The sequence below is a fragment of the Cyanistes caeruleus genome, chromosome 17, assembly GCF_971803275.1.
Source record: "Cyanistes caeruleus chromosome 17, bCyaCae1.hap1.1, whole genome shotgun sequence".
In the NCBI taxonomy this organism is placed as follows: Eukaryota; Metazoa; Chordata; class Aves; order Passeriformes; family Paridae; genus Cyanistes; species Cyanistes caeruleus.
In genome coordinates, this window is record NC_141717.1 from 12,174,863 (window position 1) to 12,202,649 (window position 27,787).

Sequence of the window (27,787 nt, forward strand, 5' to 3'; positions counted from 1 at the left end):
TTACAGCTACTACCTGCACACCACTCTTGCCAGCAACTTATGCTGGAAGAGAAATGTCTACTGAGGGCAGGTGATTAGCACTTCTTTTGAGATGTGGACATGATTCTCAATTAAACCAGAACAGCCTGGGCCCTCCTCTTCTCAGCTCTGCGTGCAGCAGGCTGTGGTGATGCCCAGTTATCCGTGTGCTCCTGGAGAAGCTCTCCACGTGTGCCCCACACACAGTTTCAGCCCTGGGACACCCAGGGGCAGCTGCCCCAAAGCCCACATCAAGCACTCATCACACATCAACTGCTGGCAAAGCACTTGACCAATAACAAAATCCTGTGATTAAGAGTCAGTTCATTCTTTCAATATGATGAATTTATCCAAGACTGCACTAAGTAGTTAATGAGTGAGCAGGACACAAAATAAAAGTACTGCACACAAGTCAAAAACCCTCAAGCAAGTGAGAAAGATCAAACTCAACATCTCCAGCTTAGCCAGGAACAGAAGAACTTTGTTTCTCTGATGCTAGAAACAACACTGGAAAATGTATGAGTGCTTCCAAGAGGTCTTATTCATCATTATATTTGAAAGAAAAGAAATAAACATGCTTTTAAATAAAATAGCACTATTGTTGAGGTACTGTTTAGATGGATCCAAAAGGGAATACTTAAAGAACCCTTCTAGCATAAGTCAAGTACAACTTGCACTGACAGGTCACCAAATTGTATTTGGGAATTGTATTCTTGGGAAATGTATGTAGGAATTCACAAGAATTCCAAAGCAGCTATCTCCCTACTTTAAAATCCTTCTCTTTGAAAAAAGTATTTGTTTTAAAGTACTGGATGAATCAGAAACCTGTTTAAAGCTCCAGTTCAATCTGGAACCGTTCGCAGACCAATCTAATAATTGGGAACTGTGAAACAGTCTCTTCATTGCTGTATTCAGGTTGGAAGGTTCATCAAGAGGGCTTCATACCTGCATTTGAAACTGGATAATTGCATTGCCAGGGCACCACTACTTCCTTGGACCTCTTTCCATTAGGTAATAAGGGCACCTGTGCCAAGAGTAACATCTCTGGTGATGGAACACTCCTGTGGGTCAAGCTTGCAGCAGGTTAGTTCTCAAAACAGGGCAGAAAGGATGGGTAATTCCTGCTAACCTCAATTTCTGCCTTAAGATTTATTACAGTTTGTTCAGCAATATTCCTTTTTATGCATAGGGTAAATATAAGTACAAAACCTTCACTAACTGTGATATATGTGTTACAACAATGAAAATCACACCGCAGGAACCTTCCAGCAAATACTTTTTTTCTATATCAAAGAACCTTTGCCCTAATTAGAGTCAGAACAAAAGAAAAAAATGCAGATATAAGATTAACTACCCTGAAACAGCAAAAATCTCACATTTGATTATTGCAAAACATTTTGATAGGCAACAGAGCAATCTTTTTTCTTAATCTCCCAATATTGTGACTGATTTCTATAAATGTTGAGTGGACTGACAAATGGTGATTGATTTGACATTCACCAAGAAAAATGAGATATGTGCTTGGTTTCCTTCCCAAAATAATGAAAAATATTTGAGATTCATGTCTGATGGAGAGCACATTCAGCCACACACAAAACTCTTAAGCTAGGCTGGAAAACAACTGTTTTAAAACATGAGAGAAGTTGAGCAAAGAGAGACAAATGGGCAATTTCCTCAGCCACTGCATGGAAATAACACCTTCATCTGTTTATATTTCAACCTCAGTACAAATGTGATGGTAATGTACCTAAAATTCAAAGGCCAGAGATGTCTCTGAAAGCGAGGACAATCCTCAAACTCCCTGAACTGTTACCATAGGTTTCCTTGCTATGGGAGGCGTGAAATTCAACTCCCTCACAACTCTCCACACCATGCCAAAGTACATTATGGAGATCCTTTCTTCCTCTCTTTGGACAGATTGATAATTCTTCCAGAAACTGCACCAAATACAACATGAGCTGCTTCTATAAGGAAAAATCCGAAAGTTCTATTTCTTATTGACACAAAACAGGATTTGCAAGTAGGTGCTCAAAAGCAAAAGCCTTTAAAGCCAGACTTGTGCACTCTTCTTCCACCCTGATGACACCTATGGCTTTTCAGAAGTAATTGCTCGCTCAATATGAGCATTAAAAATTAAAATAAAAGAGGCACAAAGTTCTCCATTCAACATAAGCTTGGGGAAGTGGCATTTTAAAAAAATCTTTGCAAGTTCAAAGTAAACCTTTTAAGCCTTAAAGAGAAAAAGTCATTTCTGTTTATCAGCCTATTAATGTTCCTTGTTCCACATCCCAGTGTATGAGATGCCCACGTCTTTCTCTTCTGAGCTGTTTGAGGCTCTTCATATTTTGCTCTTCCCTTCTGTAATCCACTTTAATGCAATCTTAATGATAAAACTTCATTTTCCAGAAAATTCTTTTGAAAGACTGAGAACAATGAGGGCACACATTGAATACTGAAGCTATAAGATACATTTTAATAATCTCCTTCAAAAATGACAAAAGCAGTCGACAGCTTCCCCCCACCCCCCAGTGATCCATAAAACATTATTTTAATAATTCCAACCTTTCAGTAGCCAAGCTACCACCTCAGAGTTACTGAAAATAAAACAAAAAAACAAAAAACAAAACAAAACAAAACAGGGAAAGCAAACAGGATGCCAGAACCAGTCTGTGTATGAACCTGGGAGGAAAACAAGGGGTCCACGGCGACAATTAAAAGAGCAACACTGTCTGGGTCATGTTGTAGCTGGGAAGAAGATGAGACACGTGTACCTACCAGGGCCAGCTGTCAGGAGGGAGAGAACATCAAAGAGAAAAGCAGAGTGTGATGGGAAGAACAGTGAGGGAAAACACGGTGACAGTGCCACTGCACACACGGAGCTGAAAAGAGAAACGCGCTGCAGCCATCAGCATCCTCGTGTCAGAGCCCCAAAAAAAGGGTTAATGCAGAAGCTAATGAGGCAAAAAGGAGCAGGGGAAATTGTTTTGTAGCAAGACATTTGGATGAAGGAACACCCGTTCCTGAAACTTGACAACTCCCAGGCATCTCAATGAATCCACACGCGCACACATAAACCACACTGGAAACTGATAAACAGGGGGCTGAACTAAAATGTCATTTTTCATTCCAGTTCCTCCCCCACAGGCTTTCTGAGCAAACACAAAGGCATACACAAAAACAGGGTAACTCCAGCATGTCTTTTATTGTCCAGGGGATAGCAGCAGGACATCCCTGCCTGTGCTCTCCCTCAAGGATTCTTCCAACCTCCAATTTCTGACACAGACAATTTCCCCCCTCAGCCTCTGCCTAACCTGCCTCAGCACCAGCCAGGACAGGAATTAAAAATGAATAACAGAAGGGAACCAATGAAAACAGTCTGACTTAAATAGGCACAGGACACAGGAAAGAAAAGTTGAGGCTTGGTGAAACAGAAAAATATCCATCCTATGTTAAAAAGGGAAAAAAAATGATCCATTACAAAATGCTGCTGAAAAGACTGATTGGAGCTCTGAGAACACAGCTACAGATGGAGCTGACTAAACTAGTTTAACATTTAAGGCAGGTAAACTAGAAAAACCACCACCAGGAAGGAGAAGACTTTAGTGCTACAAGTATTTCAGCTCAAAATTCAGAGGTTTGGGTGCTAATTTTTACTGCAATAAGATTGGCATCTCTTTCTGCTTCCTTTCTTCTTCACAGACAGAACTGTGGCTATAGGGGAGCAGCAGCACCCTCCCCTGCCCTCAAATCCTGCCCTAACACTGGGACTGTGGGAGCTGTGGGGGCCAACAGGCCTGTGTTATTTACTGCTCACTACATTCAGAAAGAGAAATGGTACAAAATATGAACATCTTTAGTAGAAGTTATCACATGGGCTCTATTTTATTTAAAGCTTTAAGTGTGCCTCACAGAGAGCCATGTGAAATACTGCTAGACAAAATACTACATGAAATGGTCTACAGAGAGTTGGTGGGAAAACACACTTTCTTCTTCTATTTATTTCTCCAGCAAACATCTGCAAACTTTCTCTCGGTTCACACCTTGTATTTTCTCAAAGATCTTTTATATAACTCACCAGCATCAGGCTTCCATAAATCACAAATCATTCAAAAGTAAACAGATCATACATCATCTTGCTGCTAGATACACAAAGAAGATTCAAATCATATTGAATTTATAATGAAGGAACAACATAAAGAGAATTATTTTGCTAATGCGGCCAGATGAAATGGGTGAAAAGATGAAAAGCAGACAGACATTTGCAGCTTTATTGGTACACTGACAGTGTTTGGTCTGTGAGACAGTATTTAATTTTACTCCCTAACCAGCAGCGTAACTATCAGGCTCAGAAACGCAGTTCCACCACAGTGAGCAGTTAGAGAAAAGAAATAACACACATTTTCTGCCCCAGCCCCAGTACAATGGCCATAATTGACTGGCAGGAGCTAAGATTCACTAAAATAAATTCACATCAGGCATCCTGTGCTTCCTTCCATTCCAGGGTCAACACTGCAGCACACAGGACTGTGCTGACAGCAGTGACCCAAAGGAGCCCAGCCCAGGAATGCTGCCAAAATGCACAGGCTCCACCTGAACAGACCCTTAATCAGCCACTCAAGGTGAGAATCACTGTCACAGCTCTAAACATGCCATCCACATCACCATCCAGATGAGAATGAAAGCAGTGTCTTAACAAATGAGGGACGTCTGTGGTTTGTTTTGGTTTTATGTGGAAACATCAATAGTTTCAACATCCATCACTGAATTCTGGAATGAAAAGTATTTCAAGGAGGAGATAACTACAGGCATAAATGTCCTTTTTCTAAGCTTCTAAACCTCAAGTGTTCATAAGGCCAAAGCTTCTTCTAAAGGCATTTATTTGGCAAATAAAACTTCCACTGGTATTTAAAAACCACTGAGCCCACAGTGCTGGCTGTGCACTTACTACACTTGAAAATGCTGCTGCCTTCAGTGCAACTGGCTGCAGGAGAAATTATTCTGATAATAATTTCTGATAAAAAGTGATTAATATTAGCTTATGCAGGTAAATCTTTAAGGGCCTTTGCTATGTGCAGATGCTCATGGCTCTTGCTCCGAATCAACAAGAAGTCAGACATCAGTTACACTCTCAGCAAACAGATTCCCTTTGCAGTGCTTGGAGAAAAGCAAATACGAAAAGTTCTTACTAAAATGCAAGTAATTAAAAAGCAGGAGTTGAAACCAAGAGTCCTCTGTGATGATTAACACTGCTTATAGCCAGTACAGCACATGTCATCTCTCCCTGTATCATCAATTGCATGTGGCATTTGGCAAGCGTGGAGGACAGACTGTTTTAAAAGGGAACTCACTGGAAAGGATTTCCCACTCCCATTCTGAGAGAAGAACAAGTTAAAGGTGTCTTTCCTACACTTAGAGAATAGAAGGCCCACAGATGCCCTCTGAGCACAGACTGACCCACCAAGCCAAGCCAAGATGTTCACTGAACTGCTCAAAACGCATTGCAGGGAGCTGGGAAGGAGCATCTCCACTCCCATTATTCCATCAGGAGTTGTGCTCATTTGGTTCCCTCTGCAGCTCCTAATTTTGGCTCTCCTAACAGCCCTGGCTAGTGAGGAAGGTCAGCCTGTGGATGATGCTGTCAGGAAGGAACATGTGGAGCATGTTCATCACCTGAAGATGCCAAATGTCTGCTCCCTTCCCTATCACCCCTCACCCAGATTTGGGCATCAAGAACAAGGGAGTAAAATACTGGAGAAAGGGAACTGTCATAGGAGAGAGGAAAACAAGCCCCCAAAGAACAATCCCAAGGAAGAATTTTGAAAGGAAACCTTTTCTCCAGACAGGATCCAAGCACCCTCTCTGCAGCTGGCTTCATTTCCATCATCTAATTCAAATTCTAAATGCTTCAAAGTGTTATTACACTTTTTTCTTTGAAAACAAAAATGACAACAACTGAAACAAAACTCTGAATGAGAAAACCCAAAGACTGAAATAATTACTAATCAAAACAGCCCTGTACATGGGCTGGTGAAGTCACTGGCCAGCTCTACCCAGTAATTTCTCTTCGTGTCGGCTCTGATGAGTTTTATATTTCTAACATTTCATCAATTTGAATCACTAAATTCAATTTGCATTCACAGATAAACAGAGAAGGAATAATAAATACTCTCATCTGACCTTGAAGTGTGACACAGAAAACTGGCCTTGTTTTCATTTCAGGCAGAACCAGAATGAATAATGAAGTTGGCCCCACCAGCTCCCAATCTATAATCACACTTGTGGGCTGGAGGCTGACTCAATATGATGAAGAAAGTCAAAACTTCTCACTCTTTTTTGTACTAATATTTTCTGCTGCTCCCTCACTACAGGGATGAGGTCCCAAAGAAACATCCCAAGGATTTCAGTTTGTTGCACAGTCACAAGTGAAGGCATTGCAGTTTTCTCAACCCAATCCAGTATTATCTGCTTTACAAAGTGCACATTATAACTCTTCTCTCTCCCAGTAAGCTGCCAAGTCACTGGGACAACTCTCCACACCACACAGACAACTGGTAACATGAACACCACGAGTGACTAAGAATATTTCCAATTTCTGTTATACATTCCAACCAACACTTATCAAGAGAGTGGGAAAATCATCTGGGAATAGCATGAGAGCTGAGGAGCTCTAAAGAATAAAGAACTGATAAAGAGGAGTGAAAAAAAGGGAAATTTGCTTGAAGTGGTGAAAGAAATGAGTAGGAGAATGGTCGTGCTGAACCAACTTGTCAGCAAACAAATCTGCTGAAATTCTAGGCTCTTGACAGTTAGATAATGGCTTATCTTAATAAAATAAGAAGGGTCAAAGTGTTTAGATGAGAAAAACAAAACATTAAACCCTCCACTGCAATATAGCAAGTGAGTCCTCACAGACTGGTGACTCATTACAGCTTTGTGAAGGTTCCGTGGATCTGTTTCAAATTACCTTTTCCAATGAGACCTCATTTCCAATGTGCATTACAGTACTCCACAGTGAAATGAGGATTGAAATGAGGATTGTATATTACTGCTCAGTCACTCTTTTTTTTTTTTTTTTAATATCTGAAACTAACACTACCTGAACAAATTTACAGAAACACAATTGTCTAATGTATTTTTTGCAGAACAATTCGGTGATGGACCCTCACCATAACTCTGGCTAAAATCCAAAGCTATGGCTCAGCATTTCAGCATCAGGTTTTTGTCAGTGAAAATCCCTCCAGGTTATGTGATGAAAACTTGTCTCAGTTTTCACTGGGGACTCAGAAGAGAATTTGTAGTGTTACTTGTTGACAACAAATAAACCCAAACAATTAAGTGCTACCCCCCAGCATTAACCCATGGGACACTGGCACAAATAAAAACAAAGGAATGACTGAAAAGTCACTCAGCTATCTGTGACAAGCACTTTGCCAGACTGCTGCTCTTGGCTTTTCTTCCTCACAAGCACCAATTTAACTCCATCTCATATGTGCCTCCCACTCAGCTCATGTCAAAGCAGTCTACCACGACCCAAGCCATATTAAGCACAGTGTTGTAACAGACCTGCTAATCCTTAAATCCTCAATATGGATGCATTTCAAGTCTGCAAAGATCTTAAAATTTCCATGACCAAATAACCTGTAAGCATGGATTTTCCAAGTGTCACCACATCTCTGGGCACAAACAACACGTCATGGTAGTGTTGGATCTTTTCTACCGTGCTCTAACAACAAATCAGGATTCACTGCTAACTGCATCTGTTTTCTGCAGGATCTCTGCCTCATTTGCTGCAGAATTTGGAAGATTAATGAAGCACAGAAAGTGCTTGAAGAGAATGGTCTCACATAAAGGCAACTGAAAGTCTCCCAAACAAAAAATGTTTCCAATTCTTGCCTCTGCCAGAGCTCCTGGTGATACCATGACCTTTTCAAGGCAGTCCCTGGTGCTGAGCTCCAGTGCTGGGCACTGACACAGCTGCTGAAATCAGCAGCAGCTACTCAGGCCATATGAAGCCTTGAATAAGTGTTTTGAAAGAACATGTTCTAAATATTCCATACTGGCATCTCCAAAAATAAGGCTACACCTTCTCCTCAGTTTACATCTGGTAAAACAGAACTAGCATAAGAAGTAACTAATAAATTATTAAATTTTTCTGTAGAAGAGCATTAATAGCTGCTCATTAAGTCAACATAATCAACCATCTCTGCCAAGTGAAACAAGAATGCTGCATGCTACAGGAAACCAAGCTAAGGAGGTGTCGAGTGGCTTGAATTTGGGATTTCCTACCCCCTGAGAGCTTCACCTTGCAATCCTGATTTTGCCTTCCAAGTACCTATTTTCCTCATGGGAAAAATAGTACTTAAAATATTTAAAAACAAAACAAAACAAAAAAACCCCACGAAACATAAAAGCAAAACCATATATCTAAGAACAAGAATGAGGCAAAACAGTAGAGCTAGAATCTGCTCCAGAACCATCCACTGTGGGGTAAGCTTCATCCCAATTATATTACTTTACATTCTCATACACATCCATTTTGGGCATGTACATAAGCACAGGCAGACCCACAAAGCAGAGAAGAGCTGGTCTCCAGCCATCTGGTGTCACATAATGAGACTAAAGAAACTGGGATCTCTCCAAGCTCGGCTGTCACACCAGGAATATCTCCTGCTCCTCCTGCACTGGCTGTGCAGCCCTTCTCTTTGCAAACCCAGGGAATGTGTAGGGCTGCTGTGTCTGGGCAGCTGAGCAGAGGCAAAAGGCTTCCTCAGACCCCGTTTCCAAGCTGTAAATTTTTTTCCCCATGGAAAGGATATGTCTAAATCAGATTTACAATGAAGTGCTGCTAACCCCATTCCTAAAACATCCCGTGGATGCTTGTTTTCCTTTTTTCACCTAGAAATCCAGAGCACTATTTCAGTCTTCCACTGGACTGTTGACATTATTAGGATTTACATGCAGGGCACAGAAACCTATCTTCCTCTAACTTTAATCCCCCAAATTAGTTCAAAGAACTCATAAACCAATAAAAGGCAAGGGGAATAAAGCTGTCACCATGGAAGGAGAACTGCCAGAACAACTGCATTTATAGCCCTGTTACATCAATTCTTCTGCATCGATATTTTTAAGTGTTTAATAAAACAATACTACATTCAAGGCAATCTTTTTGTCATGAATACTCATAGAGAAACCAGTTAGGTGGGCATGTAAATAGTCTTTATACAGCAGTTTCAGGTTTCAAAATCACTACAATCACAGACAAATCAGATCCCTTCTTTTGCTGTGACAAGGAAATGAATAAAGATGTGGCAACCAAGTAATTTTGCCTCTGCATCACTCAAAAAGAAATGTTCTGTTCCATGCAATTGATATCAGCCAGTTGGCACCATAAATCCTGCATCAACCAGCCCCATGTTGGAGGGGCAGAATGATAGTCATGAATTCAAGAGGTGTAGGGAGAAGTTTCTGCCCTCAGCCCTGTGGCACTTCCATTCATCACTGTCTTAGTTTAAGCCCAGCAGAGCATGACATCATATGGTCTGGAATACTACAGAATTATGGGATGGTTTGTGTTGGAAGGGACCTTAAAGATCATGTCATTCCAACCTTCCTGCCACCAGCAGGGACATTTTCCACTAGACCAGGCTGTCAGAACCCCATCCAGCCTGGTTTGAACACTTCCAAGGATAGGGTAACCATGCAGATACTTGGCAAGGCTGATTTATCTGTCACTTTCAAAAACTGTTCTTACCATGACACCTCATTTAAAGCAAAGCGTGACAAGACAATGCCACTAATGTGTTTACTTCTGCAAACTCCTTTAGGATGGAAAGAAAAAAACCTTCAGGGGGAGCTTAGGTGGGCCAGCAAAACAAATTGGCAAGATAAAGTTGCCAAGACCAAAACTAAAACCCCAAGGCAATAACTGGGAGACACAGCTGGCTCTCTCTGGAGCTGCCCATCAGCACAATTAGAGCTGGTCCCCCCCGGCCCACGCTCCCCACGCTCGATAGAGGCACTTTGGCAGCCAATTGATGGGCTGTGCTCAGCACATCCTTCGATTGCCACCTGTCTTCCCTCATCATCTCCCCTGCTGCCTCCATTGTACCTGATTAATGCAGCCCATTCCTCCTGGTTATTTCCTTATCGATCCACCATCCCCTGCATGGGAAAGGCGTCAATGCAGTTAAGGGCAGGCACCTACTCGGAGACTTCAGCCTTCAGCTGCTTTCTGAGAGAAGAGTTTTGTTCCCACTGGATAATAAGAATCTCTGGTTAAAGGAGCTTTTAGGTATTGGCAATGTCATAAAATGTTCCTTGTGTCCTACTTCAGTGGAGCTGACAAACTCCACTCGCTGTCACCGGACTAATGAGAAAAGAAGCACTTCTAAAGAGCTCTGGGTACTTTTGCATTGCAAAGTGAAAAGGAGAAAGTAAGATATTTCAATGATGTTCATTCCAAAGCCCCATAAAGAGGAAAGAAAAAAGGAAACATTTCTGCACAATCACTGTATCAAGCAAGCAGCTCACTTATTAATCTCTCCTTCCTCCACATTCACTGGCTCGGGGGCTTGAAAAGTTGACACTTGACTTGAAAAATGCCAACTCTAAGCAGTTTATTTCCTCTTGAACTTTAAGAGCTGACTGAGACAGAAATGACCTTTAAAAAGGCAGGGTTAGTTCTTGTATGAATTGATAGAAGGATTCTTTGCTTACACAGCACAGCAAGGTACTGAGCAAATCTCCTATACAAACTCCCCTCTCTCACCAGAGGCAAGAACAACACCATGTTCCATCAGCCACAGGAGCCACAGAACTGCAGGATGTGGGACCTGGTGACCCAGCTTGTCTACAAGAGGAGAAGAGCCTCATACAACCATAAATCGATGACCTTATACATGCCCAGGACAGAGACTACACCAACGTTCACACCCTGGAGACACCAATCTTCCATCACAGGGAAGCAGAGCAGGAACAACCAAAATTAAACAGAGCCACCAGCCTGCACCTAAATCCCACCACCAATCCCAACCACACACCAGGCACAGAGTCCTGCTGCCAGTGGGACACAGAGCAAGATAATCAGGACTGGTGTTTAGGGACATCTCCCTGGTGGTTTGAGTTTGCTTACATCAATCTCTACTGAAGCTGCTGGGAAAAAAACCAATCACTACATGGCTCATTAATGATCTTTGAAGAGAGGCAGCTGGAAAATGCAAATCAATACCCAACAATAATTGCTAATAATACTTGCTGCCACACCAGTAGCCAGACATGTAACTGGGCAGAATACTCTTGTCTGAGGTCCACCAAACAATTAATACCACCAGATGTCTAAAGAAAGGCAATTGAAGGATTTTGTGGCAGCAGAGGACAACCTAGGAGTTTTGATAAAGGAAATTCACAAAGCAAATATCTGGGATGTTAACAGGGATGGGAATACACTGGGGATAAATAAGTTTAATTTGCCTTTGTGCAAATAACAACACTTACACGTACAGTATTTGAAGATATGAAGTGTCCTGCTGATGAATGTCCTGCACATTAAACTGAGATATCCAAATGATATTTCATTTACCCAGATAGTGTAAGAGTATTCACCTGTTTCACACTCTGTAAGGAAGGCAGATGTAGCCATTTTGGTAACAGTGAAATATTAATGCAGAAGGTGAGCAAACTTTCCACTGCCAGGCAGAGAAACTCCACAGAGGCAGGGTTGAAATTTTGTCTCCTTCTTTTTTTTTTTTCCCTAATTTATTTTATTTCTAGCCTTAATCTTCAACTGCTAAACCATGCTGACTGCAAGCAGTAAAGGACTGATGGAGTTCAGAAATCTCCAGTGAAGTATGAAGTATCACTTTGCCATCAGCAGCAATGAAATGCTTCCAATCTACCATCAGCCCACTTAAGCAGAAGCAGACATCTTATAAAGAGAACCCCGTGGCTATTCTGTGCAGGATCTTCTTTTTCTCTGGAAGGGAAATACACATCAAAATCAGCAAGGCAGACAGAAGAAGTCAAGCCTTATATAGTCTAGGTTAACTTATTAATAATGAATCATTTTTGTCATTATTCCTAAGGTTTAGTATCAGACACTTGGCGGGGGGAGAGGAGAGGGAGAGGGGTGTTTTGCTCTCCAGTGCAACCTGAGGCATGACAGGGAACCACAGCCTCAGTGGGATATTGAGTGGAAACTCTCAGATAAGAGCTTGGCATCTCCCTGCTGGTAGAGATTTACAAAATTCCTGCACCTGAAATATATATACAGTTATATGTGCAGTGTATAAATGTATATATATATATATGTACAGAGAGAGAGAGACAAGAACACAGTACTTACTAATGCATATTAAATAATATCAGCACTGTTTTATCCTCTGTAGCATTACAAGAGTTGCAAGTATCAATTTTTTTCATATTTTTAAATGCTGTCTGATTTCTCTGATTGGGCTTTTCCTGTGTGTATAATCACAGGAGGTCTTGGAGAAACTTGTTTACTTCTGCAATCCATTAGAGAGACTCCCACTTCCAAAGTTACTGCACAATCACTTCTTTTAACAGTCAATTTAACAGTGTTTAGCCTCCAACTGTTGCTCTCACTCACAGAAAGCTGCTTTTGGGGCTCTGACTCTTGTGCATAAAGAGGCTTCTTAACATCTTTAGGGCAATATGAAAATATAGATTTATACTGTAGGTGTATAACTGCTGCAAAACAGATTTGCTCAGCCGTAATACACATCAAACAACATTAAAAAACAGTGAGGAACTGCCATCTGATTTACATGAGATGTACTTTGAGACTTGTAACTTTTGCCTGAGGGTTTTAATTAAAGCAATTCATGTCCCAGGGCACTTTTATCGTAGCAAAGTGTCTTCCCCATTCAGCTGCTTCAAGGACTCTGCTCTCTGTGCTTTGGCACCATCTAATCACTCCCGAGGGAACAAACGGTAACACAAATGCAGATCAGAAAAACAGCTTTAAATGAAGCAAGGAAGATGAAGAACTAAATGTAAAAGAAGAAACAATTTTGTACCCTTTATTCAGGAGTCTGTTAGATGTCTGGAATGACAAGAAATGGGGAAGAAGGCGTTGGTCTGAGTAAAATCTGAGACTCCTGAGTTCTGTCACTGCTTGCTGAAACACTCCCAACATGTGTGTACCCAGATCTAACTTCAGCAGCCGTCATCTTCAGTCAGGGAATTCTGCTGTCCTGGCCTCTCTTTGGAAAGAAGAAAGGAGTGATCAAGAATCCATGTCTGGCAGCTCTTTCCTTCGTCATTTAATTCACTCTGAGGCAGGAGGATTTACGAGTCACAGCCACTTGGGTCACTCCAGGTATTTCAGCAGAAATGTACCCAGTGGCCCAGAAGAAAGGGTGGGATTTTTGCCCAGATTTCATTCAACAGTACAGAAAATAAAGTTTACTGAAGGATGAAGAAATGTAAACAGACAAGACACAATAAATTATCTTACTAGTAGGTTGTGTAAACCAGATTTTAGCAGTATAAGGCAAAGCAAAGCAAGGTTTTTGCTGAAAATGAGGAATCCATTGTTAACATAAGGGCTTTCACTCAAATACTGCAATAACACTGGAGTATTAGTCTAGGTGGATTCATTAACAGAAAGTGTTGCAAAAAATAACTTTGAATTTTTAAAATTTAAGGATTTAATCAATTTTGCACAAATACCTTAAGCAAACCCTCTCACCAAATTCATCAACACAGTGAGGGGGGAAAAAAAAAGTCTTTTTCTAAAACCTTTAAAATGGACCTCAAGCAGAAAAAGTGATAATTTCACAAGAAGCTTCGCAAATTCACAAGAAGCTTGTAAGAATACAGAAAATATCTCTTTCCATCAACAGCAACAGTGTCACCCCTGAATGTCAGCAGAGTTCCTTGTGGGTTGACTGTGATTTGGTGATGCTTTGCACAGAGCAGCTGCACCAGCTACAGGTGATGTTCCAAAGCAAAGAATATTTGCAGGGGCTCCTTTGTATGCAGCTGTCAGCAGGAACAGCCAGCAAGTGCTTCCCAGGCTTTTTAAATTGCTACAGATACGTGAGGTTATATATAGCACAGCAACTCTATATGGCCTTCATTCTTTATTCTTTTAATCAATGAAAAAAACCCAATAAAATAGAAATAATAACTAAAAACACCCAAGCAAGTAAGCCAGACAAGGAAAAACAAGGAGAGTACAGTAAAGACACACAAAAAATCACCAGGATTTAACAGAAGTTATTTTGTGCATGTACACTGGCTGAACTGACAGACTGATAATCTGGGAGAGGTTTTTCTTTGATGTTGTGGTTGTTCAAAGTTATTCTCAAATTGAATAAAAACAGTAAACAGCAAACCCTGGAACCTGCTTAAGTATCCAAGTATTCTATACTGTAGAGGATCATGCTTTAATGGCATGCATGCCCAAATGAGTAAATATTTTCTGGTCTTTGGCTAATTTTATGGCATTCTTAGTACTCAAAATGAGTATATATTGACGTGTCTACTTGGAATCACTTCAATCAATCAATCAGTCAATCAATTTTAGTTGAATTCATTAATCTATTTAGAGAAAATTGATTTCATAGCTCCAACTATTAGATACTGATAGCATTTATACATTTACAACCTGAGAATGATTTGAAAATCCATAAGCCTATAATTACTTATGACAAATTTCATACAGGAATATTTTAAGCCCCTAATCTGGCTGATTTCATCAGTATTTTTCTGATCCTTCTCTAGCTCTAGACAACAATAACCAATTCATTCCATGCTCTCATTTTCAGGACCTTCATGTTCCAATATTTGTGTTTCTATTAAGGCAGGACAGTCTAGGGAAATGACTATTTTAATAGTTTTGTAAAAAATGTACAGAGACATTTCTATCGATTAAAGAATCCTTTTAAGAAGAATTAATGTTTGTATTTTACCAGTAGTGTTTACAGAATAAAACCAGTTTCACGAGTTCATCTTTCTTTTTTTTTTTAATTGGATTTGTGAAATAGTTCATCAATTTGTGGTGCAGTACATGGGATAAAAGCACTGGAATTAAAGAGAATGCAGGCACAATCCAACATTTACATTGCACTGAGCTTTCAAACCACCATTGTTAACTACAGCACAGAGAACACTTACAAAGCTTATGTGGGCAAGTGGATATTTCTAAAGCAGAGGAGAAACTTATATTTGATTTTCTAACACCACCATCCACAGAGCAAAGACTGAGCAAAAAGATATTGTCTGTCATGTGCTCAGAGTGGATTTTTTAAGGCTGAATTAAAGTATTAAGCTGAAATACAAGATTGCATCTGAAATTAAAACATATCCTTTCCTAATTTAACCACATGGACAGCCAAAATTCCAGTTACACTGTGGGAGACAAGCAATAACAACCATGACTGAATGCACAGAGTAATGCCTGGTTTTTAGATACAATGCAAGAATAATGTTCTGGGACATACCAGCAATTCAGGAAACAATTGTACAATACCAAAAGTATGGAATTTTCCTTTGGTTATGAGGCCACTCATAACCACTCTGAGCCTGCTTCAGCACACAGGCCTACTACCAGCTTATTTTGGTACCCAGTGTTTATTTACTCCAAAGCTGTAACAGAAAATACAACTACTTTAACCTAAGGCACATAAGAGAAAGAACTTCAGTTTTGCCCACACCACAACTGAGGACTAAATTTAACCAGGTCCTCAGCATTTATTTTAAATGTGGGGCAGGGCCGCAGCCTGCATGGCCTAGATTGGCACGTTCCTGGATTTTAATTTTCATATTGGTGGGGCTTTTTTAAAACTCTTTTTAATTCCCTAAGAAAACTGCTGGCAATTCGGTTTCAACAAGCAAATATAAGCTTCCTATGAGGTCTTAGACCAGGCTGTTAAGTAGAAAATCCTGCATTTAGCACTTGGCAGGTTTGAGCTGGTGCAGAGCAGGGCAGTGACACGAGCAGAGTTTGCTCCGGGTCTACTCCATGAATAATATCAGAAGACAGAGTACCAATATTTGAATATTCAAACAACTTCCAGTAGCTATTCCCCTTTTTCTCCAAGCTTCTATAGAAACATCATAAGCAATAGTGTTAAATAACATCAAATTTATTTATATAAAGCTAATTGCAGTGCCTGTCTCCACTGATATCCCAAGACAAATCTTGCAGCCAGGACAGAGATTTTCCTCTCCTGAAGAGAGGAAAAACTAATCTATGCAGATGCCTGAACAATCTTTGCTTGCCTTCATGAGATTCCCTGCTGAATCCTGAAAACTTGGATCAATTTGACATCAACAAATTGTGGTTATTCTCACCATCTTTCCAAGTGGGGGCCAGACAGAAATCCTAGGTAGCAGAAGTTACCAGCGCTGTGTGCAAGAGTTCTGCCTCCAAAAGGTAAAATCTGGATTGCTGAGAAGATTACAGGTGTCAGCCCTACAGTTTCATTAGAAGAAATTAGTGTGGTTTGCACAAGATTCAGTATACATTGATTTTTTTTAAAAAACCATCAGAGATATTGAGTATCATCAAATACGAGGTTCTGCTGGTAGCCCTGCATTTTAAAAAATCAATCTGAAAACCCAGTGCCTCCAAAAACAGGGCAAAGCCACCTAATATCACATTTAATAGCATAGCAGTAGATCTAAATGCAAGTGCAAGGAAAATGAGACTGCAAATAAATATGAGACTATAATAGCTGTAAATGTCTTGCCTTTAGGAACATCTAATTTACTGTTTTAAAGGTAGGCTCTCAGTCTCCTGTTTGCTTTCCTCTGTGTCACATCAACTGTGACTGCATTAATACAAAGCTTAGTCTGCTCTTAAAGAACAGCTGAGGAGATTAGTTTATATTCTAATCTTCAAGCAAAGGTTGTATCTCAAGCAAGCTTTTTCCACTCTTTTTGTGTTGTGTACGTGCTGGGCTGGGTTCCTTGCCTCAGAACAATCCAAATGAAGATTCAGCCCAAACTGGTTTGCAGCAGACACTGACATTTCTCATCCAGCCACATCTCTCCTTAAAGTATTTTAAAATCTGTTAAATTCAGAGCTCATATGCTTGGGAGGGTCCCCTGACACACACGTGGTCTGTGCAGTTTTACACTGCCTGCAGACATGGCTCAAAAACAAGAGTGAAAATTTCCTATTCGCTTCATGTGTTTGCTGTGGATAGCACTGCTAATTAACCAGAGAGATTTAAATGTATTTCATAATGGATAATTTCAGTGGAAACTTCCAGCTGTCCTGAAACTGGTTTGTGCCTGGAATTAAGACTAGAACCTGGCATTTTCCCTCCATTTTGAATATTCCCCAAATGTATTCATTCCCTAACCCCTGTGCAGTGGAGAGTTTGACTGGTGACAGAAACTACCACAAAAATTGTAGCAACTGTCCCATCTGCTGACCTGTCCAGCTTAGAAATACATCCATAACCAGAAGGCTGTTGACTGAGGGGCTTAAACATTGAATATTAGTTTAATTATACATTTGACTCTAATCTGAAGTCTGTATGTATGCACATATGCACATAAATTCATAAAATATTACATTTGTGGGTAACAGTGCAGCTTAGGAAAGAAGAAATTGAAGTTTTCAGTCGACTGTAAGCTTGCAGTAACACTCAGTTAAACAAAACCACTCCACACACAGAGCCCCACTGAAAGCATTCTCCCTCACCCATTTGTGTGCAAACACCAAAGACAACATTTTTTGTGTTTACACACAAAGAAATAATCTTTGCTTTGCTTCCATCCAAGGCACATTAAGCCTGAAAAGCAAAGGCAGGCACCACAGTGTGCTGACCAGAGAAGACATTCCCAAAACTGCCTCTGAATCACAGCAGTTACGAGAATTAGACAGAGACCCTTGGAATCCAGTCTGGGATATTGTTTGGATGTGGGAAAAATCAGTGGAAAAGGGGAAATGAACTTTGTGTTACATCTACAGCCCACCAGAGCCCTCCTGGGCTGGTGGTGTTGGGGCTGTTCCCATCATTTTGGGTTTTCTCTGGCTGTGCTCCCTGGCAGTGCCTGTCCTGCACAGGGAACAGGGCTCAGGTTGTAGCACCATGTTTTGGGATCCTTCCAAAGCTCTGTGGCTCCTGACCAAGGGCTTCAGGAGCTGGTAAGAGCTGGCAAGAACAGAGCTAATCCCCTGTAGCTCTGTACCAGTCCAGGAAACAGAAAAAAGAGCTTTTTTGGGGAAAAAAGGTGTGAAGTGATGCTCTCCCATGAGCAACCTGCTCTCAGCTGTCAGCAGCCACAGCCACAACATGCAGCCTGCAGAACACATAATTCTGCATCCAAGGACCAGGACAGGAAGAGACCAAGATCCATGACCCTCAGTTCTATCCTAATGACTTACTCACAGAATTTGATGTTTTTGTCCCTTTTTTCTTAATTTTTTCCCTCAAATTGCTTTTCTGTACATGAAAAAAATTATGAAGTGCTTGAAACTGAAGGTAAAAAACCTCCTAATTTGTTAGATTCTTGCTATGTCATAGTTAACTTGTGAGAAACACTCCAGATCCAATATTCTTACTTTCCAAATGGGCAAAGAACCAAGTTTGAATTAAAACTTTATAATATACAGAATTCTCTTTTTCACATTTCCCATGGTCAGACAGTACAATACAGCCCCCCCCTAAAATGAGACAAAAAGCCCTTCTATGCCAAAATACTAAGAGCCCTTCATATTCACAAATTCCTCATCTCATTTTTCAAGGAGAATCTCTTGCAGAAACATTACAAAACCATTTTCTTCCCCTTTCATCTTTGTGAAACAGCACATTATTTCCATGCAGGGAGCTGAGGTGCAAGGGCATTAAAATCCAAACAGAGTCATTATGGGGACTGAGCAACCAGGAGTCATTTCTAACTAAACCCAGCTGCAAATCTCCTGCTTCAGACCATGACACACCTTGGAAGATGCACAGACTGAACAAAGGCTGAAGAATTTCATCCTCTACCCACAGAAAGTAATAAAGTACATAATCCCATTGCAAGGAAAATGAGGCTGAAATGGCAGACTTTGATATAGAGAGAACAGAAATGCTGGGCCAAGCTAAATTACCTCTATAGTTTTTATACTATATATGACAGCTGCTAGCAATGCTCATTCAAATGGGAAAAGGATCTTTGATATCTATTTCCAGTAATAATTTTTTGACACACAGACAGTAATTATAAAAATAAGTTGATGCATAGGGACAATTAAGAAATTTAAGCCTCCAGCATCTATTACATAATTTCATTCTGAGCAGTGAAAACTCAGTACCAAAACTCCCAATATTGTAAAATATGGTGAATTTTACTACAGTATTTTGGAGGCAGACAAACACACATTCCCCTGCAGTCTGAGCTGAAAATTCCAGAGTGACTGTTACCATACTGAATCTAGGGGGTTCTATGTTCTTCTGAGAACCAAAGTGTGCTAAGGAATTAATCTCCCTGCAGTACTAAATGGGCTCTGGACATCTTGAAGCTCAGGCAAAAGCTTGGTTTCCCTAAAAAATACCACAAGTATATCCACCATTTCCTATTCAAATGTCTCAAATCCTAAATTTTGTGGTGAGGTGACTTGGTTTAAAAAACATCATTTTTAAAATGCATTCTATGAGAAGCCACTTCAGAACACACTGAGCTGTGGGCTGCCAGAGTCAAATCTCAGTCAGTTACCTGTTGAAGCTTCAGGAAATAAGCAATTAACACCAAAGTTATACTGTGGAAGCAAAGAAATTTATTCTTTAAAACTAAAGAAAGAAAAAAACAAACCAACAAAACCACTTCAAAGGGAAAATTACTTTGGAAAACCGAAGTGCTGAACAACAGTGTTAGTTTAGTCCACCTTAGGAAGATGTATCCTTATTTTGATCAAACAAGTCAGTGGATCATGGAATCATGGAACAGTTTGGGTTGGAAGGGACATTAAAACTCATCCAGCTCCACCCCCTGCCATGGCAGGGACACTTTCCACTGCCCCAGGGTGTTCCAAGCCCTGTCCAACCTGGCCTTGGACGCTTCCAGGGATCCAAGGGCAGCCACAGCTTCTCTGAGCACCCTGTTCCAGGGCCTGCCCACCCTCACAGGGAAGAATTTCTTCCCAATATCCAATCTAAAGCTGATATCCTTCAGTTCAAAGCCATTCTGCCTTTTCCTGTTACTGCATGTCCTTGTCCAGGGGATAGAACAGATTTTCACCACAGTCACCATGGGCGAGAGGTCTCTGCCAAGTGGTCACCTTCAATCTCAAAAAACCAAAACAGGATATAAAATCTCCCAGGAAACTGTGTGTGCACAGTCAGAATCAGGGATATCTTGAGCCTGAAGACAGACTTAAGACATAAAAGCAATATATTTTGCATTTTCCATAATACTTTGAAAATATTTATTAGTGGTTGTCCAGTTCTTAAAAGTAAATTCCATCTAAAATTGATAAAATAACTCTTTTGTCTTTAGCCATTGAAATATTTTGCATTTGATGATACAGTTATAAATTAATTGCAGCAGGAACAGATCTAAGAAGAAAAATTAACAGGTTAGAGCTCTTATCTGGGATTCAGCAGATCTAAGTTCAAAGCCACACTGAGCCTTAGGCTTTCAGCTTAACCTCAGGCAATTCATTTAACCTCCCTGTACCTCTATTACTCATCTGTACAATGCTATATTTAATAAGAATGGCACAATCCTTCTTATGTACACTGTTTATATGATAAAATGCAAAAAATGTGGCAGTAGGATCGATGTGGGTACCTCTAGACACATACAAGACTGAAAACCCAGACATTTCTCAACAGAACCTTCAGGCACAAACAATATTTCCTCTGAAAAAGAGAGTAAAAAGAACCACATCTCCCAAAAGCCCAAGAATTGTCATAAAAGAACTGTCAGAAAGAAGACAGAGCAAACTTTTCTCTCAGTATCAGTAGCCTCAGTGCAAGAGTACAATAAATGAGAGATATAGGTCTGCAGAAAAGCCAGCTCAGAGGGAAAAATCACCTTAATTTCAGACAACAAAAGAGAAATGAGAGAAGACAAAACCAATTGGTTCTGCTCCTGTGTTATGGATGGGGAAATTGGTTATTCCCTGCCTTGAGACACTGGGCAATGCTGGAGACAACACCCAGTGCTTGTGCTTTCCAAAGGGAAGCGAGGTGGCAATCAGTGCTGGTCAGTGACAGCAGAACAACTATCTGCAGGAGAAGCTTTTTGGATTTCCACCCATCCTGGTGCATCAACTTCTTTGCAAGGGGAAATCTGGACACAGGTCCTGGCAGGGGAGCCCAGGGCACAGAGGAGGGGAAGGATTTTGAATCCGGACCAGAAGGTAAAAAATAACAATCAGCAGACTTCTGATAACCTTAGCACTTTCAGTGACCTGTGGTCAAGGTTGGCAGGTAATAAAACACAGTGTATTTTATCAGATAAAACAGATTAACCTTATGGGACTGAGCTATATATTAGATTTCCCAATAAATGGCTGTGATTTACCAATCTAGCAGGGAATAAGGAGGGAATGCAGAGCAAAGAATTGCACTTCTGCTTCCTTACAGCCCTGCCACAAAGCAACTTCTGTGCAGAGCTAAGGAGGAAACACAGCCAAGAACTGATCAAACAAACCCATGGAAGATGCTCAGACATGCCACTGGAAATAAACCACTTCACTTAACTGTGCTGCATTTTGGAAAGAGAGAAATCTGAAGAAACACAAAGGCATTTCAAAAGAAGACACTCCTAACAGACTCCATGGGCAGCAGCACAAGCAAGCTGCCTGAGAAAGCAGATTCAGCTACTAAAGCAAATGGAATTCACATTTAGTTAGTGGAAATCTACTGGATACCCGAGGGTGATGAACATTAAACAGTGTGAAATTTTATTGCATTTTTCTGCTCCCCTCCTGGGATTTTTATGACGATAACCATTTTTTTGCATATGAACAGTGTGAGCTCCAAAAGCTTCATTTTAATCGAAGATGTTCCATTAAAATTTAACATGCGCCAAAGGTTTGAGTGCTGAGGCTGCCTTGTGAAGAATGTCATATTTAAACAGTTGGTGAATTAAACCCACGTTATGTTGTGCATGGTAAGGTGACTTACCCAGCAGGTTCTGAAGCACAGTGAATTTGCTCTGTCGATAATTTGCAACCTATTTGAATATTCCTGGTGTACAGAAACTTAACTGTCTTGTCATGCAGAAGATGGATTTCCTGAACACCTACCTACATTGTTAACATTTGTACATCACCACACTTTGCACTGAGTACACAAATATTCCATTTCATAAAGACTGTTGCTATTCCTCAAAAAGAACTATTCTCAGCAGCCACTCTGGGTCAGACCAAATCTAATCTAGCCCACACTTCAACAGCAGCCAAGGCAGATGTCTTTGGAAATTACAAGAGCAGGACAAAGGCATATCAAAACTTTTGCAGGATATTCTCCATCTTCCCAGCAACTTCTATCTCAGACTCTTTTTGAATCAAATGTGATATCTTTGTAACAATAAACCAAAATGTATTTTTCTTCCTTTATTGTTCTCACTCCCTTTTTGAACTTTGAGACCATCCTATTCTGTAGGTATCTCAAAATTTAATCCAACTCATCATGATGTGCTGTTTAACACCTGCAGATTTTGTTTGCTGCTCTCCAATTCCTGTAGCACAGACAGACCTTCAACTTTAGAAAAAACTGTGTTTTCCTGAACGCAAAAAGACAGCAATAAGAAAGCACGCAAAGGAAGCTGAGGTGCTGAAAATGCACATCCACACAGTGAAGAGCCAGGCAATTCTTCACTAAGCAGACATCTTACCTGGCTGCAGGAACTGCTGCAGAGAAATGAACAAAAATTCACAATAAATTAAATTATTTTAACACATTTTTTACGGGCAGCACACAGGTAACAAATCTATAAAGAAAATCCCAAACCAGATTACAACTAGGTTTTTATAGCCTCGAGTATCTGAGAAGTTTTATGAGACAGAGGAGAGAGTCAGCAGCTGCACAGAACACCTTTCATTTAAAAGACAGGCTAATAAATGAATATAAACACAATGGAAGGAACAAGGAAAATAAATACTGTCTTGTTGTCCTTAGTCATGATTACAGCTTAAAAGGCAGGTTGGGGACTGCAGCTAACCAGCACTTGGATTTTAAGCAAGGAAGACAAATAGCAAACAGAAGGGACTACATGAATAAAATGTCTGTGAGTAAAAGGATGGGAAAAACAGAAGGAAAGAAGCAGCTCAGCACTATGAGCAGCTGTGACTTTAGGGCAAATGAAAAGGTGATAATAAAAGGGGACTAGCCAGCAGTGAAATGTATGCAAAAAATGAACCACAGTTGGTACTGAAATTTGAGCACCAGTCAAGAAGCTACAAAACTCCCTCTGGATAATAAAGTCACTCCAAACTCAAGATCTAGAGGGATGTGCTCTCAGGGTGACCACAAAGAGATGGAAAAGCTTACCTGGTACTTCCTGCTTCCTAAAAACATTGCCCCAGAGTAAGGGAGTACTGAAAAAAGGGGAACAGAGTCTCCTCTGCAGCGTTAGGAAAGGAAAATTGTGAATATACAACAGGGAATGACCTGGCATCGACAGAATGTGCTGACACCTTGTATTGAAGCACCAGCTTTGTGCTTTGTGCACTGAGAATTAACAGGACCTGTGAGAGAAGCAGCATTGGAAACCCCCACCTCAAACTAAATGCACACTCTCTCACTTAAATAACAACCCAAATAAAAGACACAAAGGAAGATTTCATCCTCACTTAGATTCCTTTATTCAAAAGAGGCTTCCACTGCCTCTGACTCCAGGAAAAAACACCACAAATCATCTCTGTCTGCTCTAAGAAAACTCAGAGCAAGAGATCAGAAGCAGACGGAAACAGGAAGTTTTGGTACCAAAACACAGTTTCTTCTACCTCAAAATTTCTCCCACTGCTTTCTTTTTGTTTTGGTTTTTTTTTTTTTTGGAACATCTATTGATTCTTCTCCTCCTCCTTCAGGGAATATTCACAGATGTGCAAAGCCACCTCTAACAGCAACATTAGCTGAAGCAAAAAATGAAATTTACACTTGACTGCCTTCTTCAACAATGTGCAATCACCATTTAATAGGAAAATGGAGCAGAGTGCAAACAGGAAAAGGAAAGGCCTGATTAAAACCCACCCATCCCCGATCCCCCCGCTACGGAAAGAAGGCGCAGGCTGAGCTCTCAGCACTGACAGAGCCAGCAGAACCAGAGAAGGACCAAAGGAAGTATTTTCACTGAGGGCTGGGGTGGTGGCTACCACAGTACATCAGTTTGCTTCCCAGTTTGCTCAGGAGAACAAAGCCAGTGCTCAAGATATGCAGCCATGAATCGTTTCTCGCTCACTAACCAAAGCCAAACCCACCAGGAAAAGCCAAGAAAGGAGTGCTGAGCTCTGAGCAGTGTCCAGCACTGACAGAGCCCATCCTTTTCTACTCAAAGACAACAGAATTTGGGCACAGCTCCACTGCCCAAAGAGTGAGACATCTCACCCAGGAGGAGTTGGCTGTTTCAGTGGTGTGACTTCAGTGACATCTCGAGCCCTGCCACCGCTCGATCACCCTTCAGGCCAGGCTGCCTCAGAGTATTCAACTCACAGCACTGACAGAAACATCTGCCTTCACACCCAGACCATACCTGACAGATTGATCTTTTTTCATTGTTATTGTTGTTGTTGTTCTCATTTTTATCATTTATATTACAGATCTCTTATTAATGGATTCTCATTTACACATGCCAGGAAATGAAAGAAATCACCTAATTACCTGCTTTTCCCATCAGTTAAGGAACAGTGCTAACAATTTACTTTCCACTCCTTTCTCTTCTTTCTTTTTATGTATGTGATTTACCATCTCCTGTCAGCTGCAAGCTGGAAGAATCATTTTCTAATTATCAAGACTTCTCACACACCAACTTTGAATTATTCGGCTTTTTTTCCCCTCCTAAATTAGAAAAATATTCCTTTGAAACAATGTTTCATTCTCAATTGGCTCTGAGAAAAGTCTGCATTTCTGCTTTGCTTTTAATTGATATTCACAATACATTATTAATGACAAAACCAAAAGAATATGATTAGAGCAAACAAGTACACAACCACATTTTTGTTATGTTCTGGCAATGTGAATAAAATTCTAAGAAAAAACGTTTAATTTTCTTAAGCTAGGCATGAAACTTTACCTTTTTATTTTGCCAAGTTTTATTTGTAAGATGAGGGAACTTTAAAAACTGCATTTTGTTGTTAGCTTACTGTCTCAGAACGTTAAATTATACATTTACGAGCAGGTTGGTGCTGTGATGCTACACATCCAAAAATGCAGCAAGATAACACCACTGGGGGATGAATGTCTCCCACAACCTCTACTGCTCCAACCAGAGTAGAAGTTAACACCAAATATTCCAGTCACTGTGGAATATCATTTGCCCTGCTGCAGTTATTTAGCACTTTCAGAACACCTGATTTTCATAAATCTGCACATCCATGTGGTTTTGCACCTCACCTCCCTCCTGGAGTTACTCTGCTGAGTTGAAGGCAACTAACCCTCCCCAGAATGAACAAATGGAGACATGTCATGGGTAAAACCAGCTGTAATTCCACATTCTAGCAGAGCTCAAAGCTCCTTAAGCAGCTGTCTGGATGAAAATTATTGGGGAAATAAACCTGCTACCCAAATGGGCTTTGAGTGCCTGTGAGAGCAAGATTCCACTGTGCCCAGGAGAAAAGATGAAAAGGGCACTGCTGACTTCAATTTCACTCCTGTTTGCCCTCACAAACTGAAAATACTGACAGCACCTCACTCACAGACACTGGGATGGTGCAGCAGTAGCTGCAGCAGGATTCATCTAAACTGAAATTGCAGATCCCTTCTAGATCCCTGCACTGATACCACACAAGATTAAGAAACCACTCCAGACAATCGTCAGAGCAAAATTTTCCAAGAGAAGTATCACAGGGAAAGGAGTATGCTGCTTACATCTAGAAAACTAAAAGATAAAGATAGGAATTTATCTAATCAGCTGCCTGGGGCAAAACATCAGCGCTCAGATAAGTAATGATCAGAGTTTCACTGCCCAGCTGCATGACATGCAGTATCTGTTATTACAGGCACTGAGGCCTATTACAGGAAAGCTGTATTGAACACATATGGATCATCCCCCATTTGAAGGGAATGTGGGAAGAACACCAAAAAGAATAACAGTGCCTGAGCACTCCAGAGCTCAGGGATTTAACACAGCCCAGCGGTGCCAGGTTCCAGCTCTGCGTGTGAATCCTACGTCCGATGCATGAGGGGGAGAAAAGAAAATCCCAGAAAGATTCTACATGCCAAGAAATACCATTCATTCTCCTCATCTGTTAAAAAAAGAAGCAGCAAGATTTACCTCAAAGCACTGCTGGGAAAAGTAAGCAGAGAGTAAGAAGAGGAGTAACACAAGCAGGGAGAATGGCCCAGGTGTGAGCAGCCAAACAAACACAGACACCAAGTCAAGCTGTAGTCCTTACTGAGAGATGTTTTTCCAGAGGACAGGAAAACTCAAACAGTTACAGTAGCACTCAGAACCATTTCAGCCATAATCTATCTCTTGAAAAAGCCCTAAATTAAATAATTAAATTCATGTCAGGAATAAAGTTCTAGTTGTGTATTTTATAATCAGTTCTATTAAGGCAACTGTTTCAGTAATTGACTTCATTACCTGGGTAAGTTAAAAATGTCATTACTAAATTCTTATACATCTAATTCCAGCATCCCCAATGCATTTAACATAAAACACAAGCTCCAGATCTCAGAAACCAGGTGAATCCAAATCTGGATGGCTATTTCTAAGCAGCAAAGCCTGACAGGAACCAGCAGCATTGTTTTTGGTTTCAGGCTTTGGGTTGTTCGGGCTTTTTTGCTCGGTTGCTTGTGGGTTTGTTCTTTGGCCGATTTGGTTTTGGTTTGCTTTTTAATGTGATGTGGATGCTGGAAGGTCCCAGCCTCTGGAGCATTACAGAGAATCAGCATCCCAGACCTGGGACTCCTCCCTTATCCCACTCACAGGCACCAGCAGAAGCCACGGGCTGCAGCACTTCAATGCTTTCCTACCCACACAGCACAAGATTTAACCTAATCTGTAAGAAATGAAGTCAAAACGCCAGCATCTTGTAAGGGAAAAGATTAATCCTGCTTTGAATTAGATCCAGAACAACAACACAGGGGCCAGCAAATTTTGCAGCAGTGCATGGAGTTTTAAGCAAGAGATGATTCCTCCCTCTACAGCAAATTCCACTTGGCTTCTCACACCATCAGCACAGCACCAAGTGTGTGCCTCTGCAGCTCTGACACATGGCACAGTTTCTGGGTCTTCCCCTCTTCCCATCCCCAAAGAGCAACCTGTTCTAATTCATCACCTATTTCTTAAACTATTAGAAACAGAATTGGTGAAGTTATTTTTACTATGGAGGGTAATATCAAATTAGATGCTCAGCTGAGAAAGGGGGAGTTGGGTTTACAGCCAGAGAGAGATTTTTTTTAACAACCTGAAGAAAATTTAAGAAAATTCTGTTCTACATGGTGAGCTGACATGTCATTACAAGCAGTCTGTTCAATATCCCAGACACTGATAATTAAGAGCGGTGAAGAAAAACCTTGGAGACCTTGGATTCTCTGGGAGGTGAGTACAAGAATTTATCAGCAGATTTCTGTGCCACAGACCATGCTGAGGAGCCTGAAATTGCTGTGGTTTATAATCCCAGGGCAGACTCACA

At 40.7% G+C, this 27,787-nt stretch overlaps 1 protein-coding gene across 3 annotated transcripts in view; it reads right to left on the reverse strand.

The window, feature by feature from the left end:
- Nucleotides 1-27,787, reverse strand: part of MAD1L1 (mitotic arrest deficient 1 like 1) — a 346,167-nt gene that overhangs the window by 246,211 nt on the left and 72,169 nt on the right. The gene's annotated exons all lie outside the window — the stretch shown is intronic.